We start from the raw sequence: 16706 nt of genomic DNA on the forward strand, positions 1-16706 counted from the left end.
ATATTATGTGTAATTATAATCATTGCATGATGTAAAAAAGAGCTACATTAGACCTGATTCTCCTCGGAAAAAAAGAAATTATGTATCGGAGATATGTAGGCAACCCTCTTTGGGCGCGGTCTAAACATTAATGAAAAAAATCATTTCATAATTCATTCTTCTTTGCCAAAAAAAAAGAGGAAAGAAAAGAGAAAAAGTGAAAAAAAAAGAAGAACCCGCTAAGTTGAAAACCCGAAAAGGGCGGCTTAGGCAAAAGTCGGGGCCCGCTAAGCTGAAAACCCAAAAGGGCGGCTTAGGCAAAAATGGGTAGCTCGCTAAGCTGAAAACCCGAAAGGGCGGTTTAGGCAAAAGTTAGAGCTTGAATAAATAAAATGGGAAATGCTTGGAAAGCCCAAAAGTCAAAACTGTAATGTCATTCCAATAGAGTCAAGCAAAAGAGTCCATAAAGTTCAAAAAACAAAAAAAATAATAAAAGTCTAAGTCCAAAAAACATACATCCAAAGAAAAATCCAAAGTCAAAATTCCAGATAAAGTCTAGAGTCCATAAAAAAAAAAAAATCTAAGTGTCCCGTCGCCTACGTGGGACAACATCCTCAATGTCGTCTTTAGGTGTTGAACCCTCTCCAACCTCGCCTGTCCGAGGAGCCATCACAATCTCCTCATCAGTCCCGTCCGCATCATCAGTACCAACCTGAGCCCAACTCTCAAGTGCACTCAGCAGTGCGGTCCTCCTTGGCCTCTCAATCGGCCAAACAGCAGCAATGAACCAGGTTCGGTACTCTGGAGAAGTATGAACGCCGGCAGGATTAGGTAGGGGCCTAACCATGTGATGATCTCTAACCCAGGCCTTAAGGATGGCTCGGGTAACACCTGGAGTAATAACTTATGCAGGCCTGTAGAAAATCCCAGTCTATAACTATGTGAACCCCTACCCCAAACATCATGGCATATGAATGCGTATGACTAAGGGCAGAAATGCACGTGAATGTATGAGTCGCCACCTTGTTTAATTTTAGGGTAAACTAGGAAAAAACCTTAAGTGACTCCGATTTTAATTAACCTAAATGCTAGATTAACTAACCCAATGTTAAGGCATGGTCTACGAACCCGAGGTGGATCCCGAGACTATGTCATGCTGATGAACTAACCTATGGATGAATGCTTTGCAGGGTAAATGATGTGATTAGACTAATGAAAAATGTTTATGTGATTTCGACTTGCCGCTCGGGGTTAAATCCCAAACGTGCCTACGTACTTCCGTTTGAATGGAAGATCAAAGTCAACGTAGTTCGATAGGCCTCTTTTAGAGGGCTTTGAATGGGTATGCTTTATGCATGAGTGTGTGTATGCTTCGTGCATTTTGTTTAGGCATTCTGCCTGAAAATTGATTTTTAGGCATTTGATGCCAAAATTGTTGATTTAAGGCTTTTAGCCAAAAAGAATGATTTAGGCAAATTGTTGCCAAAAGATTTATGTGATTTAGGCGATTGTCGCCAAAATGCTTGATTTTAAGGCTTTTAGCCAAAAGTTTGATTAATTTAAAGGCTCTTAGCCAAAGAAGGTTGATTTAGGCAATCTGTTTGCCAAAAGATGATTATTTAGGCGATTGTCGCCAAAATGATTGATTTAAGGCTTTTAGCCAAAATAAGTTGATTAATTTAAGGCATTTTGCCAAAAGATTGATTTAAGCGATTTGTCGCTGAAAGTAGTTAATCTAATTTATGGGCAATGTGTTTGCCAAAAAAAATTGATTAACCGAATTGTAATGTAGGCTATTTTATTGCCAAGAAAAAAACGTGTTTAATTAAGGCCTTTTAGCCACAATTATTGATTAATTGGACTTAAGCCGAATTTATTCGAAATAAAGGCAATTTCACCATAGTTATTGATTAACTAGGCTTTTTTAGCCAATATTGTCGGATTTAAGCTTAACACCACGATTATTAATTAACCGGGCATTTAGCCTAAATTTATTTAATTGAGGCAGCTTATTTGCCTAATGATTGACGTGAATGCATTTATGCAGTTGTAGAATTATTAGGAGTAGAAGAGAAGCATGCATGAAGTGCTAAAATTAAATAGGCAGAGTTTAGTTCATGTACCTGATTTAATCGTCGACCGCTTCTTAACTCCAGGTTAAGCTCCTCGTTAAGGTAATATTAATTAATTTAAATTTAGTGACCACTTAACAAAGCAAAGAAAGCAATAAAGCTAAACTAAAATGCAGAAAAGCAATAAAGAATCGCAAGGAGCGTAGGGGAGAAGGAGCGTCCGTCAACACAGACTGAGTGCCTTGAAATGAGTGCCGGGGCCACTATTTCTGGGAGGTAATGTAAAGAACATTCTTCTTTTCTGTGTTTTTTTGTTCGTCTTGATTTTCTTTTCCACTGATTCTCTCTGTTTTTTTTTGTGTTTCGCAGACTTGGGCATTCGAGTACTTTCCTTACACTCGCCCAGAGCTGCTTCAGACTGATCTCGGATCAGGGCTGGCGCCTTTGGCTTGGAGATGGTACAAATCAAACCTTCATATCATTCGGTGCAAGAAATCGCTGAAGGAGCTGAGAACCTTTTTTGATACTTGTCCTCTGGAGCAGGTATGTGCTTAGTGATTCTTAGATATGTTAAATAAAAAGGATTTATTAACATATTTGCATCTTTTATAGGCTGAAGTGGGGCCAATGACTGCCCGTCTACAGAGCTGGATTCAGGCTAATCCTGATTTCCAGCGGTCAGACGCCTTGTCTCGGCGGAGGGTGGTCCTGTCGCACCCCATCCTGCGGCGATATTATTTGGGCGAGAGGGTGGACATTCAGATAAGAGGCTGCCAGACTGTCCCTTATTCCCCTCCTGAGGACATGCGAGCAGGTAGGTGTGAATACCCAAATTTTGAGGCTCAGAAAGCCTGTTTTCCCGGACTGCAAACAGTCCGGCCGGACCGGAGGCTATTTCGGAAGTTCACCGAAAATATGTCAATATGGTACTTAAAACGTCCGGAATATCGCGAGGATCGCGGAACAGGTCCCGGAATATTTTTCGGAGGTCCGGAACTCCCAAAAAGGCCCTCGGAACGAGGCACGGTGTCCACACCGGCCACGGCGGCGCCGGCCGCCGGGCACGGCGGCAGCAGCCGCCCCACTTCCTGGGCGAGGCCTGCCGCCCAGCGCGGGCGAGGCCTATCGCCCCGCGCGGGCGAGGCCTGTCGCCCCGCGAGGGCGGGGCCTGCCGCGCGCGCGGGCGAGGCCAGCCGCCCAGCGCGCGCGGGGCCTGTCGCCCCGCGCAGGCGGGGCCTGGCCCCCCTACGCCCCTGGGCGGCACCTGCCGCCCAGCTTGGGCGACACCTGCCGCCCAGACCAGGCGGGGCCTGCCGCCCCACCGACTGGGCGGCAGCTGCCGCCCTCCCAGGCGGCACCCCCCGCCCAGCGTGGGCGGGGCCTGCCGCCCCACCGACAGGGCGGCAGCTGCCGCCCTCCTGGGCGGCACCTGCCGCCCAGCCCCCCGGGCGGCAGCTGCCGCCCTCCCGGCGGCACCTGCCGCCCGGGACCCGAAAATGGCCTATAAATAGGCCATTTTCAGTCCAATTTTGACACCCCTTGGTCTGTATTGACGAACGAATCCTCCTCCCTCTCACGCTCATTGCGTTTTCTTTACCGCTTTTTGCATTTTATTTAATTTTTATTGCATTTTTATTGTGATATTTGGACATTAAAATTAAACAAATTAAAATTAATTAATATTTCCTAAGCGAGGAGCTTAATCTGGAGTTAAGAAGCGGTCGTCGATTAAATCAGGTATGTAAACGAAACTCTGCCTATTTAATTTTAGCACTTCATGCATGCTTCTCTTCTACTCCTAATAATTCTACAATTGCATAAATGCATTCACGTCATCATTTAGATAAATGAACTGCCTTAATTAATTTGATTAAGCTTAAATGCCAGGTTAATCAATAATCGTGGTATTAAAGCCTTAAATCCGACAATAGCGGCTAAAGAGCCTAGTTAATTAATAACTACGGTTCAATCGCCTTATTTCGAACAAATCCGCCTAAAAGTCTAATTAATCAATAATTGTGACTAACGGCCTCATTCAAATCACGTTTTTTTTCATGGCAATAAAATGCCTACAGTTTAATCAATCACAATTTTGGCAACAAATCGACATATTTTGGCACAAATGCCTTAAAATCAACACTTTTGAGCGACAAATCGCTTAAATGAACCATTTTGGCACAAATGCTTTAAAATCAATTACTTTGGCGACAATCGCCCCATCACATCGTTTTGGCAAACAAATTGCCTAAATCACATCATTTTGACTCAAAGCCTCAAAATCAACCATTTTGGCGACAATCGCCTAAATTACACATTTTAGCAAACGAATTGCTTAAATCAATACTTTTTCGGCTCGAAGCCTTAAAATCGATCAATTTCGGCTCAAAGCTTTAAAATCAACAACTTTCGGCGATTAAATCGCCTAAATAAAACATTTTGGCTAAGAGCCTTAAAATCAACGATTTTGACGACAAATCGCTCGACAAAAATCATTTTCGGCAATAATAAGCCCGAACACCAATTTTGGCAAGAATAAGCCCAAATCAACTCTTTTGGCTAAAAGCCTCAAAATGAATCTTTTGGTAATAAACGCCTAAAATCAATCAATCTTTGGCAAAATGCCTAAACAAAATGCACGAAGCATACATACAATCATGCACGAAGCATACATACAATCATGCACGAAGCATACAAACAATCATGCATTAAGCATACCATTCAAAGCCCTCTAAAAGAGGCCTATCGAACTACGTTGACTTTGATCTTCCATTCAAACGGAAGTACGTAGGCACGTTAGGGATTTAACCCCGAGCGGCAAGTCAAAATCACTCAAACATTTCATTAATCCATCATTCACCTTGCAAAGCATTCATTCATCGGTTAGTTTATCAGCATGACATAGTCTCGGGATCCACCTCGGGTTTGCAGACTGTACCTTAAACATTGGGATAATTAATCTAGTAACTAGGTTAATTAAAATTGGAGTCACTCAGGGTTTTTTCCTAGTTTACCCTTAAATAATTAAACAAGGTGGCGACTCACACACATCATGTGCATTTCTTCCTTAGTCACATGCATCCATATGCTTATGACATTTGGGGAAGGGGTTCACAGTAGGCAGATGGTGCTCACTGCTGCTCATACTGAGGGCATTCCACATGTGGAGTTACTTATGGGAGGAGATTACGATGAGTTCTGCGGAATCTCTTTGATGCCGCCCATTGGATCTCGGCTTGATAATTTCCAGAGGCCAGTTCCTTCTCAGCCACTTGGCACCCATTCTTCTCGGGCTTCGGGTCCCTCGACTAGGACTCCAAGGAGGAGGCCCATGACCGATCCCACTTCTTCCACTCCGGTTGGGGGTCCGTCGCAGGCCGGGCCTAGCCGATCGACAGGTCCTTTCAGGGCTCCCCGGGCTATTTTGGAGGCTATCGGGCCACTTCACCCAGACCTTGCCAATCTACGTCTACCATATAGTATTTCTTACTTTGTTCCTGACAGCCCTCCAGCTCTTCGAGAAGTCTCCCTGGAGGGTGTGGATCGCCCGACTCTTCCTTCCGAGGACATCACTGAGGTAAAGCCTAACACATCTCTCTCACAAAAAGGATTCATAAGAGATTTGAGATTGACTTGCATTTTCCTTTGTATGATTTCCAGGTTCCTGTCGGGTTGGTCAGTCAGATGATGGAGCTGGTTCTCGGGATGCAGCAAGAACTAGCTGCGGCCTGGACCCAGATGGCCTTTACCCAGATGGCCTTTGATGATCAGAGGAGGAGGAGGCCTCGCCACTGATAGTTGCTAGATTTTCCAGCTTTCCTTTTTTCTCTTACTGTATTTTCTGTACTGAACTTTATTTGTACCTGCACTTTGGTTAGTACTGAAAATATGTATGCATGGTTGACAGCGTTTTTCGCAAGTGTACGAAATCGCAACAAGTAATATAGAGTAAAAGAGTATCGTATCCACAGGGATTGTTTATCAATTACCAAAATTATGTTAACCTATTATTATTTAGACGACGATAAGAGAGATTCGCTGTAAGGTAAAATAAAATTTAAATTAAAAATAGAAGAGATCAAACACAAAATTCAGGTGAAAAGAAATCAGAGGATTAAGCTACTAGGGAATTTGATTTCACTTAATTCTATCCAGCTTATTCTATTAGTTCATTAATCAACTTTAATTGTTCAAGTAGGAGAAACAACCCTAAAGTTACTAACAAGCTCTCCCGATTTATTGTTAGCTATTCTAATCCAGTTTAATTACCTATCTTTGATAGTGAAATTAAACATAGATCAAATCATCAGGTTTTATGGTTGTTTTGTGAGTTCACAACTTAATAATTTATTAACTTATGAAAACCCCCCTTGAGTCAAACCATATAGCTTCCGCATCAAGTTATTATTCTCAAGTAAATTATTATCTTTTTCATATCAATAATCCTTCTCCCGAATGTAATTATTGAAATAATTCAATCCAGGGGAAATTCTCTGCCTGGAAGCCTTAAGCACAATAATAAGTTATAACAAGAACAAAGAAAAATAAATCTAATATTATAAACTGGAATCGAATTAAATTACATCAAATCCCTAGTATAAGAGTTTAGCTAGACATAGTAATTAAATTAAACTCAATCATACTTGAATCATTCATCATATTTAAAGACAGGCAATAAAGAAAGAAACAAGATGAAGAGTTTAGAATAAAAACTGTATCACAACTACGTTGATGGCTTCCTTGAATCTTGGCACAATTATTTGATGCTTGGAATCTTTGAGAGAGAGAAAGAATGTGTAAAGAAATTGCATCAAAAAAACTAGATCCTATGCTATGAGAAGTTCCTCTCTTTATATAGAGTTCCTGAAGACAAGTCTGACTCCTTTTAGGAAATAGAATCCTTATTTAGTGCAAAATCCTTTATAGGAGATCATGACTATTTAGGTTCTTGATTTCTTCTTGATTAGGACTCCTTTTTCCCCAAGAATAGGCCTAGGTCTTGTTTAGTGTGTTTAGGAAACTCCCTGAAGTCGGCCCATGTGAGAAAAACTTGATTTGCGTATTAAATTTACGCTGGTTTCACCTGCGCAGCACGGGCGTGCTATATGGCACGGGCTGGGTGTGCTTGAGTTTGGAAGTCTGGCCAATGAAGCACGGGGCGTGCTAGGTAGCACGGGCTAGTGAAGCACCGAGGCACGGGCGTGCCACTTAGCACGGGAAAGGCGTGCTCTTCTCTGGAAGTCTGCCTAGAGCTGCCATGGGCGTGCTATATGGCACGCCCTGGTATACTTGTAGCACGGCCGTGCCTTTTGACACACCCTGACCGTGCTCTCTTCTGTCTCTCCGTTGGATTCCTTGGCTTCTAGCACGGCTGTGCCTTTTAGCACGGCCCGGGCGTGCCACAAGTTAAGTGCCTTGTGTTATAAAATTCTTTTCTGTGCCAAATTCCTGAAATTTTCTCTTAGATCAAGCGGATTAAAGATCAAGGAAGCTTTTGAACACAATTATACTAAAAGTGATTTAAAGTAAAAAAAACTTACTCAAAATCTAATAAAAACTATATTAAAAACACTATAAAATTAACACCTATCAAAATTCCCCAAACTTAAACCATTGCTTGTCCTCAAGCAACAAAATTAAAATAATTTGACGACACTAGCTTACCATGGTTGGAGATGATCTCAATAAACTTTTCAATATATCATGAATAATAAATAAGTGGATAGACTCAATTGTTCTCCATGCTATTCACATTTAAGCTTGTCTTTTATTTCTTGAAGAAAACATGTTCATTGAGTAAAATACAAGTTTAAAGAGATTGTCAACACTAATACTTATTCAAATTATGATAAACAGGACATGAATCATCTAAAGCATTTAAAAATAAGACAATTGATAAAAGTGGCATTCCCATATGCAGAATTAGTCATCCTTTCTCCACGATATAAATGTATACGATTAAAAAATCAGAAGGTCTTTATTTTGGGTTGTAATGGGGCTTTCTTGGTGTAAATTTTGCTTAATCAAAGAAAGAGATAAAATGTAGACAAAGAGTACAAAAGAATGTATAACATTCAAGATTCTATTTTAATTGAACTATTTCTAGTTCTAGGGAGTGTCTTGTTTTGAAACTTTCTTACTAGCTAGAGGCATCTTGGATAAGCTCTTTTCTTAATATTTTGGCACTTTTCTTCCTTGCCCTTTTTCTATTTTTCTTCAATTCTTTTGATTGCTTTTCATGTGCCTCTTTCTTGATTCTTTCTTCTTTTCTTTATTTGCTAGTATTATTTGATGAATTCTCCCTCTTTTGTTGCTACATTCTAATTAAAAATCAAATCTTTCAATCATACAATCCTTTGTACTTAGGGTAGGAAATTTGAATTTTGGCTTTAATGGCTTGGTTTATTGAGGGTGAAGAAGAAAATTTTACGGTTTTAAGGCTTCAAAGTTGGTTTCAAGAGTCATATTTTTAATTTAGGTGGTCTAGGCTAAATATAGGTTTCAACAAAAAATTGCCTAAATCATCTCTTTCAAAATGTAAACATTTAAATTTTTCGCCTCGAAGGGATTTCTAAGTTTTGTTCTAGGAATGCCGAGGTTTAAAATACTTTAGAGTGAAACACACCTATACATCATAATTCTCATAAAAATCAGTGTTTAAAAGTCTAGAAACAAATAATTTAGATCAATAAACATGTTTAAATCAAAATTTCAAATTCAAAACTTAACTATGCTAGAATTGAGAATCAATTATGTTTAACACTTTTTACTAGACATGAGCACCTTCAAGCTTGCTTGTAATCATTCCAACCATGTTAAACAAAACAAAAATATTTAGCTAAAATTCCCTTCCCCCAATTCAATCAATCACATTATCCCCAATGTGTATAAATTCCCCAAACTTATTGCATTGCTTAGAAAGAAAGCAGTAAGAGAGAAGAAGAAAACTTACCAACATTGTATTGAACAATACAATAGAAAGGTTGTGGAATGTGTCTTAGCTAAAGGAGCAACTAAACATTAAGAACAAAAAATTACTAAGAAGTTATAAAAATCCACATAACAAACAACCAAGCAAACAAGTTAAAATGAAAGTAATTAAGACAATGTATTAGAACAATTAAACAGAAATAAAACAAAAGAAAAGAAGAGTGAGAAATCCGTCAATTCTCCGGTGGTGGGGGTGGCTGCAGAAGCTGGAGGATGGTCTGGAGTTGGCCTTGCATGGTGTCCATCTGAGAATCAAGACTGCCATTCATAATCTCGATGGACTGGAAACGGTCTGCGATCATTGTTTCCATCCCATTAAGGCGCGTGTCAAAGAGGTCCATTCGAGACATCATTCTTGCAAGGACTTCATCATTCGACATGTTGGATGTGCCTTGGAACGATGGACCAGCGCCGGAAGTACCTGCACCAAAAGAAGAGGTAAAAGGTGGAGGGTTATCCTCCTCCATGTTAGCACCATCTGCTGCCTCTGCTCCTGCCTCATCAGTATTGATCTCTGGAGCACCCACTACTTGGTACGCATCTCTGACTTTTTCAATCAATTTCATATGGATCATAACATCTAAATCCAGTCTAGTACCACGCCCCCCACCGACACTATCATAAATTGGCTTAGCCGGGTTCCAAACCTGTAAGTACCTAGCAATCCGGGTCACAAAACACCCCACCATTATAGCCCCTTTGTCGGCTCCAGCCACCCTCGCAAATTTTTGGCAGAGCCAATAACCAACATTCAACAAAACCCCATTTTCAATAGCCCACAGAAAATATAATTCGTTCAAACTTAGCACCCCGTCGCTCTCACTCCTTCCAAAAATGGTATTAGACAAGAATTTGTGAATGTATCGCAAGGAAGGTTTTTTTAATTTGGAGGCTTTTGAATATCTAGGATTATAATTCACTTCACCTGTCAAATTTTGCCAAGTATTTCGCGCACTAAAATCACTAGATATTTGTATCTGGCTATTGTCTGTAGGAAACCCAAAAATGTGGCTCATTTCATTCACAATTAGTTCAAAGTCTTGACTAATAAGCCTAAAGTTAACCCTGCTTGGTGGCGAATCAGGCAAAAACGGAATAAAAGCGTGATAGGAACTCAGAAATTCTAGAGTGAGAGGTGCAAAAACTAAGTCCTTCATATCAAGAAATTCCCCCCACCCTATTCGTTTAAGTGGCTCTAACACAATATCTCTAAGACCCACTTGTGCTAAAGCAGCCTCATCAATAAATCGATTGGGTAAAATAGGCCGAAAAGATAATTTTGTGTACCTTTCTTGTTGATCTGATGAGGCAAAGTCGAAAGGAAGTGCAGGAGGTGAAGGAGGTTGAGGAGCCGTGGAGGATCGCGTAGTTGAACGCTTTCGAGCTGCAATGGAGGATGCGGGTCTGCTGCGTTTGTATCTAGGAGGCATTGTTGGATTTGATTAGCTGAAAATTTGGGTGGAGAGTGTTTGATTTGAGAGAAAAAAAAAAAGAAGAAAAGAGAGAATTTGAGAGAGAAGAGGTGACGGCTAGGGCGTGCGAGGTGGGGAAGAGAGGGTTTGGGGCGTGCTCTTTAAATAGGGGCGCCAATAAATGAATTGGTCTGATCGTGGCACGGCCGTGCTGATAAGCACGGCCTGGGCGTGCTTCCCTCTGACCTGCAAAACAACAGAACGGACGTACCTGGCACGGGCGTGCTGGTGGGCACGCCTTGGGCGTGCTTGTCTCTGCCTCTCAAGGGATTTTTTCCCTTTTCAGTAGCACGGGCGTGCCACTTAGCACGGCTAGGCCGTGCTCTTCTCTGACCTTCAAATGTTTTCGTGCCTTTTCTATGGCACGAGCGTGCTGGTGGGCATGCCTGGGGCGTGCTGGCTTCTCACCTTATGGCACGGGCGTGCCATTTAGCACGGCTAGGGCGTGCTCGGTTCTGGATTTCCACTTTTTCTACAAAAAATTCTAAATAAAAAAAACACTTATGGAGAAAATTCGGGGAATTTTTTACAAACAAAATAGAGAAGAAAAACACATAAATGGACGAAAATTAAGCAGGAAAAGTAGATGGGTTGTCTCCCACAAGCACTTTTGTTTAACGTCGTTAAGTTCGACGCACTTATCCTGGCTTAGGCTAGGCAAGACCAATTGTACTCTTGATGGGTTCAAAGTTTTCATCATGATAGCTTCTCAAACGTTGAGCATTTACCTTGAAACTGCGATTCGACTTACCATCCACTATTTCAATCGCGCCATGAGGAAAGATTTCCTTGATTGTGAATGGTCCAGACCATCTAGAGCGCAACTTGCCAGGGAATAACCAGAGCCTAGAGTTATAGAGCAACACCTGCTGGCCCACCTTTAGATCCCTCATGATAATGCGCTTATCGTGCCATTGTTTAGTGCGATCGTTGTATATTTTAGCACTTTCATAAGCATGGAGGCGCATTTCATCCATCATGTTCAGTTGTAACAAGTGTTTTTGTCCCACTTCTTTGGCATTAAAGTTAAGAAATTGAATGGCCCAAAACGCCTTATGTTCTAACTCTACAGGAAGATGACAAGCCTTACCATACACCATGCGATATGGAGACATACCTATAGGTGTTTTGAATGCCGTTCTGTAGGCCCATAGAGCATCGTCTAGCTTTTTGGACCAATCCTTTCGTGATTGTCCAACAGTGGTTTCGAGGATCTTTTTGATTTCTCTGTTAGTGACCTCTACTTGTCCACTTGTTTGAGGATGATATGGAGTACCTACACGATGAGTGACACCATATTTTGCAAGAAGGGAGTCTAAATATTTATTGCAAAAATGCTTACCTCCGTCCGTGATTATTGCCCTAGGGGTACCATGCCTTGTAAAAATGTTTTTCTTGATGAAGCTCATTACACTTTTGGCATCGTTATTTGGAAGAGCAACAGCCTCTGCCCATTTTGACACATAATCCACCGCCACTAGAATGTATTGATTTGAATATGATGGCGGAAAAGGTCCCATGAAGTCCAGACCCCATACGTCGAAGATTTCGAATTCAAGGATGCTATTTAGGGGCATCTCATGTCTCTTCAAAATGTTACCTAACCTTTGACAACGATCACAAATACGAACATAGTTATAAGCATCTTTAAAGAGATTAGGCCAATACAAACCACTTTCTAGTATACGCGCGGCTGTCTTGCTTGCTCCAAAGTGACCTCCACATTCCATTGAATGGCAGAACTTAAGGACACTTTCTATTTCAGTTTCCGGTATACATCTTCTGAAAAGCTGATCACTGCAATACTTGAACAAAAATGGCTCCTCCCAATAGTAGAATTTGACATCATGAAAAAATTTTTTTCTTTGTTGGTAAGAAAAGTTGGGAGGAGGAATTTTGCAAACATGATAATTAACTATGTCAGCGTACCAGAGGGTTTCAGCATTTGCTATTAGAAGAAGTTGCTCATGAGGAAAGCTTTCATTGATTTGTAGTTCGCTTGTATCTTCTTCCCCCAATTCAAGCCTGGAAAGATGGTCAGCAACGAGGTTCTCGGTCCCCTTTTTGTCGCGAATTTCTAGGTCAAATTCTTGCAATAAAAGTACCCAACGAATGAGTCTCGGTTTTGCATCTTTCTTTTCCAGCAAGTATTTGATGGCGGAGTGATCTGTGTAGACTATTGTTTTAGCTCCAATTAGATATGCCCTGAATTTGTCAAAAGCAAAAATAATAGCCAATAATTCTTTTTCCGTAGTTGCATAGTTTAATTGTGCATCATTCAATGTGCGACTTGCATAATAAATAACATGCAACTTCTTGTCTTTTCTTTGTCCAAGAACAGCTCCTACAGCATGATCACTAGCATCACACATTAGTTCAAAAGGCAAAGTCCAATCTGGTGTAGTGATGATCGGGGCTGAGATTAATTCCTTCTTCAACCTGTTAAAAGCATCTAAACATTCTTTGTCAAAATCAAATGGAACATCTTTAACTAACAAATTGCAAAGAGGTTTAGTGATTTTGGAGAAGTCTTTTATGAACCTCCTGTAAAACCCTGCATGCCCAAGAAAACTTCTTATACCTTTCACTGTGTTAGGAGGAGGGAGTTTTTCAATTACCTCAATTTTTGCCTTGTCTACTTCAATTCCTTTTTGAGAGATTTTATGCCCTAAGACAATACCTTCACTCACCATGAAGTGACATTTTTCCCAATTTAACACAAGGTTAGTATCTTCACATCGTTGCATTACTAAAGATAAGTTATGAAGGCATGCATCGAAGGAAGAACCAAACACAGAAAAGTCATCCATGAAGATTTCAATAAATTTTTCTACCATATCTGAAAAGATGGACATCATGCACCTTTGAAAGGTTGCAGGGGCATTGCATAGCCCAAAAGGCATTCTCCTGTAGGCAAAAGTGCCATAAGGACAGGTGAATGTGGTTTTCTCTTGGTCTTCAGGGGCTATAGGTATTTGGAAGTACCCTGAATAGCCATCTAAGAAACAATAAAAAGGATAACCTGCAAGTCTCTCAAGCATTTGATCAATAAAGGGAAGGGGAAAGTGATCTTTGCGTGCTGCTTTATTTAGTTTTCTGTAATCTATACACACACGCCAACCTGTGACTGTTCTTGTGGGGATGAGTTCATTGTTTTCATTAGAGATAACAGTCATACCTCCCTTCTTTGGAACAACTTGGACAGGACTTACCCAATTACTGTCTGAAATCGGATAAATGATACCGGCATCTAGGAGTTTGATGATTTCAGCCTTGACTACCTCCTTCATGTTTGGGTTCAGTCGCCTTTGGTGCTCGATTGAAGGCTTGTAGTCTTCTTCCATCAAGATCTTATGCATGCACACACTCGGGCTTATCCCTTGTAGATCTGAGATAGACCATCCTAATGCCTTCTTATGCCTTCGTAGAACCTGTAACAACCTTTCCTCTTGATCAAGCGTTAGGTGAGAAGAAATAATAACAGGAAAAGAATGGTTCTCACCTAAGAATGCATGTTTTAAATGAGGTGGAAGTTGTTTCAGTTCATGCTTAGGAAGTTCCTTTTCTTTTTCATCCAGGGTGCTCGGTTCATTAATGTTATTTTCGACATGCAAAGTGTTCTCCACACATTCATCAACAACATCAATTCTAAAACAGTCTCCATAATCCATAGGAAGTTTACAAGATTTAAGTACATCAAAGACAATCTCTTCCTGTCCAACTCTTAAGGTCAACTTACCCTCATAGACATCAATTAATGCTCTTGCAGTTGCAAGAAAGGGCCTTCCCAGAATTAGAGATCCTTCCCTGTCTTCATCAATGTCAAGAATAATAAAATCAATAGGAAAGATGAATGTACCTACCTTTACAAGCACGTCTTCTACAATCCCTCTAGGATATTTAATTGAACGATCTGCTAGTTGCAAAGACATCCTTGTTGGTTTGAGCTCTCCCATACCTAGCATCTTAAAAACTTCATAGGACATAAGATTAATGCTAGCACCTAAATCTGCCAAAGCTTTTTCAAAGTCAAGATTACCAATGTTACAAGGGATAGAAAAACTTCCTGGATCTTTTAACTTTGGAGGCAGTTTGTTTTGGATAATCGCACTGCACTCCTCGGTTAACATTACCGTTTCTTGATCATCAATTTTTCGTTTCTTGCTCAAGATATCTTTTAGGAATTTAGCATAGCTAGGCATTTGAGCAAGAGCTTCAGCAAAAGGAATATTGATTTGAAGCTTCTTAAACACATCCAGGAACTTGAGGAAGCTCTTGTCATCTTGTGCTTTTTTTAATCTTTGTGGAAAGGGTACAGGGGGAACATATGGTTTTACCTTTTCTTTTTCCTCTAAGTCAATGATAGGTACCTTTGTTTGTTCTTTTTCTTCTTTTTCTTTCCTTGGTGGTTCATCTAATTGTTTGCCGCTCCTCAAGGTAATAGCTTGCACTTGTTCCTTTGGATTCTTTTCAGTATTGCTAGGTAACGTACCTTGGGGTTGAGATGCCATCAAGTTTGCAAACTGTCCCAATTGGATCTCCAAATTTCTTATTGCGGCCTGCTGGATTTTATGGTTCTCTCTAGTTTCATTCATGAACTCCATATGTGATTTGGAAAGAGCAGTGAGGAGGTCGTCATGAGATTTCTTTTTAGGAGGGTGGAAACCTGGTGGTGCATTCAAGGCATTGTTAGGATTACCATAGGATAGATTAGGATGGTTCCTTAACCTGTTGTCATATGAATTTGAATAAGGGTAATTCTTCCTTCCTTGATTCATCACATAGTTCACTTGCTCCAAAGTTTGTGGATTTAAAGAGTCCATGATACATTCTCCAATTCCATGTTGTCCATTGCACCTATCACAAACTTGCATAACAGAATTTACAGGATTAGTGGTTAACATGTCCAATTTCCTTACCATGTTATCTACCTTGGCATTAAGTGCTGTAATGGCGTCTATTTCATAGACTCCTGCAGTTTTTCTCCTTTCGGTATTGTTTTGGTAATGGCTATTGCTTGCCATTTCCTCTATCAACTCATATACTTCATCAATTCCTTTCTTTTGAAAGGATCCACCTGTAGCTGCATCTAAGGTAATTTTGATGTTAGGAGATAATGCATTATAGAAAGTTTGTACCTGTAACCACTTGGGCAAACTGTGATGTGGGCACTTTCTTAACAAGTCCTTGAATCTTTCCCAAGCTTCATACAAGCTCTCTTGATCATGATGAGCGAATGTCATTATCTCATTGCGCAACTTGGTGGTTTTTGAGGACGGAAAGAATTTAGCTAAGAATTTTTGAGCTAATTCATCCCATGTGGTGAAACTTCCAGCTGGACATGATTGTAACCAGGATCTTGCTTTATCCCTAAGAGTAAATGGAAAAAGTCTTAATTTGATTGCATCTTCAGAAACACCATTTTGTTTGAATGTGTCACAAATTTCCAAAAAATTGGTGATGTGAGCATTAGGATCTTCACTAGGCAAACCCCCATACTGGATCGAGGTAGAGAGCATTCGGATGATTGCGGGTTTAATCTCAAAGTTATTGGCTTCGACCCTAGGTCTAGTAATACTTGAGGTTGTCCCATTCAAATTAGGTGTTGTGTAATCTCTCAAGGTATGGACCGGATGTTGAAGTGGTGGCCCGACTATGTTCTCATTTATGTTTTTGTCAGCCATGTCTGCCTGTTGTTCGATTTTTACTTCTTGTGGTTTTCTTGCAGCGTTGAGCCTTCGAAGAGTTCGTTCAATTTCCGGATCAAAGATTAGAGGTTCAGTCCTCCTTGATCTCCTTTGCATAAAACAACCTGGAACAGTACTTAAAAGGAAATTAAATAAAAACGAAAGAGTGTCTAAATTAATAACAGGGTAATTCGTATTGATATTTATATGCCAATCCCCGGCAACGGCGCCAAAAACTTAACAGCGTTTTTCGCAAGTGTACGAAATCGCAACAAGTAATATAGAGTAAGAGAGTATCGTATCCACAGGGATTGTTTATCAATTACCAAAATTATGTTAACCTATTATTATTTAGACGACGATAAGAGAGATTCGCTGTAAGGTAAAATAAAATTTAAATTAAAAATAGAAGAAATCAAACACAAAATTCAGGTGAAAAGAAATCAGAGGATTAAGCTACTAGGGAATTTGATTTCACTTAATTCTATCCAGCTTATTCTATTAGTTCA

At 40.4% G+C, this 16706-nt stretch overlaps 1 non-coding gene across 1 annotated transcript; it reads left to right on the forward strand.

Moving 5' to 3' along the window:
- The first annotated feature begins 15665 nt into the window (after positions 1–15665).
- On the forward strand, positions 15666–15771 carry LOC149493660 (small nucleolar RNA R71). Its single transcript, XR_016322789.1, has one exon. It is a non-coding gene; the product is annotated as a small nucleolar RNA R71 (small nucleolar RNA).
- The last annotated feature ends 935 nt before the right edge of the window (positions 15772–16706 follow it).

The sequence above is a fragment of the Jatropha curcas genome, chromosome 9, assembly GCF_041381405.1.
Source record: "Jatropha curcas cultivar XTBG-Jc1 chromosome 9, XTBG_Jcur_1.0, whole genome shotgun sequence".
In the NCBI taxonomy this organism is placed as follows: Eukaryota; Viridiplantae; Streptophyta; class Magnoliopsida; order Malpighiales; family Euphorbiaceae; genus Jatropha; species Jatropha curcas.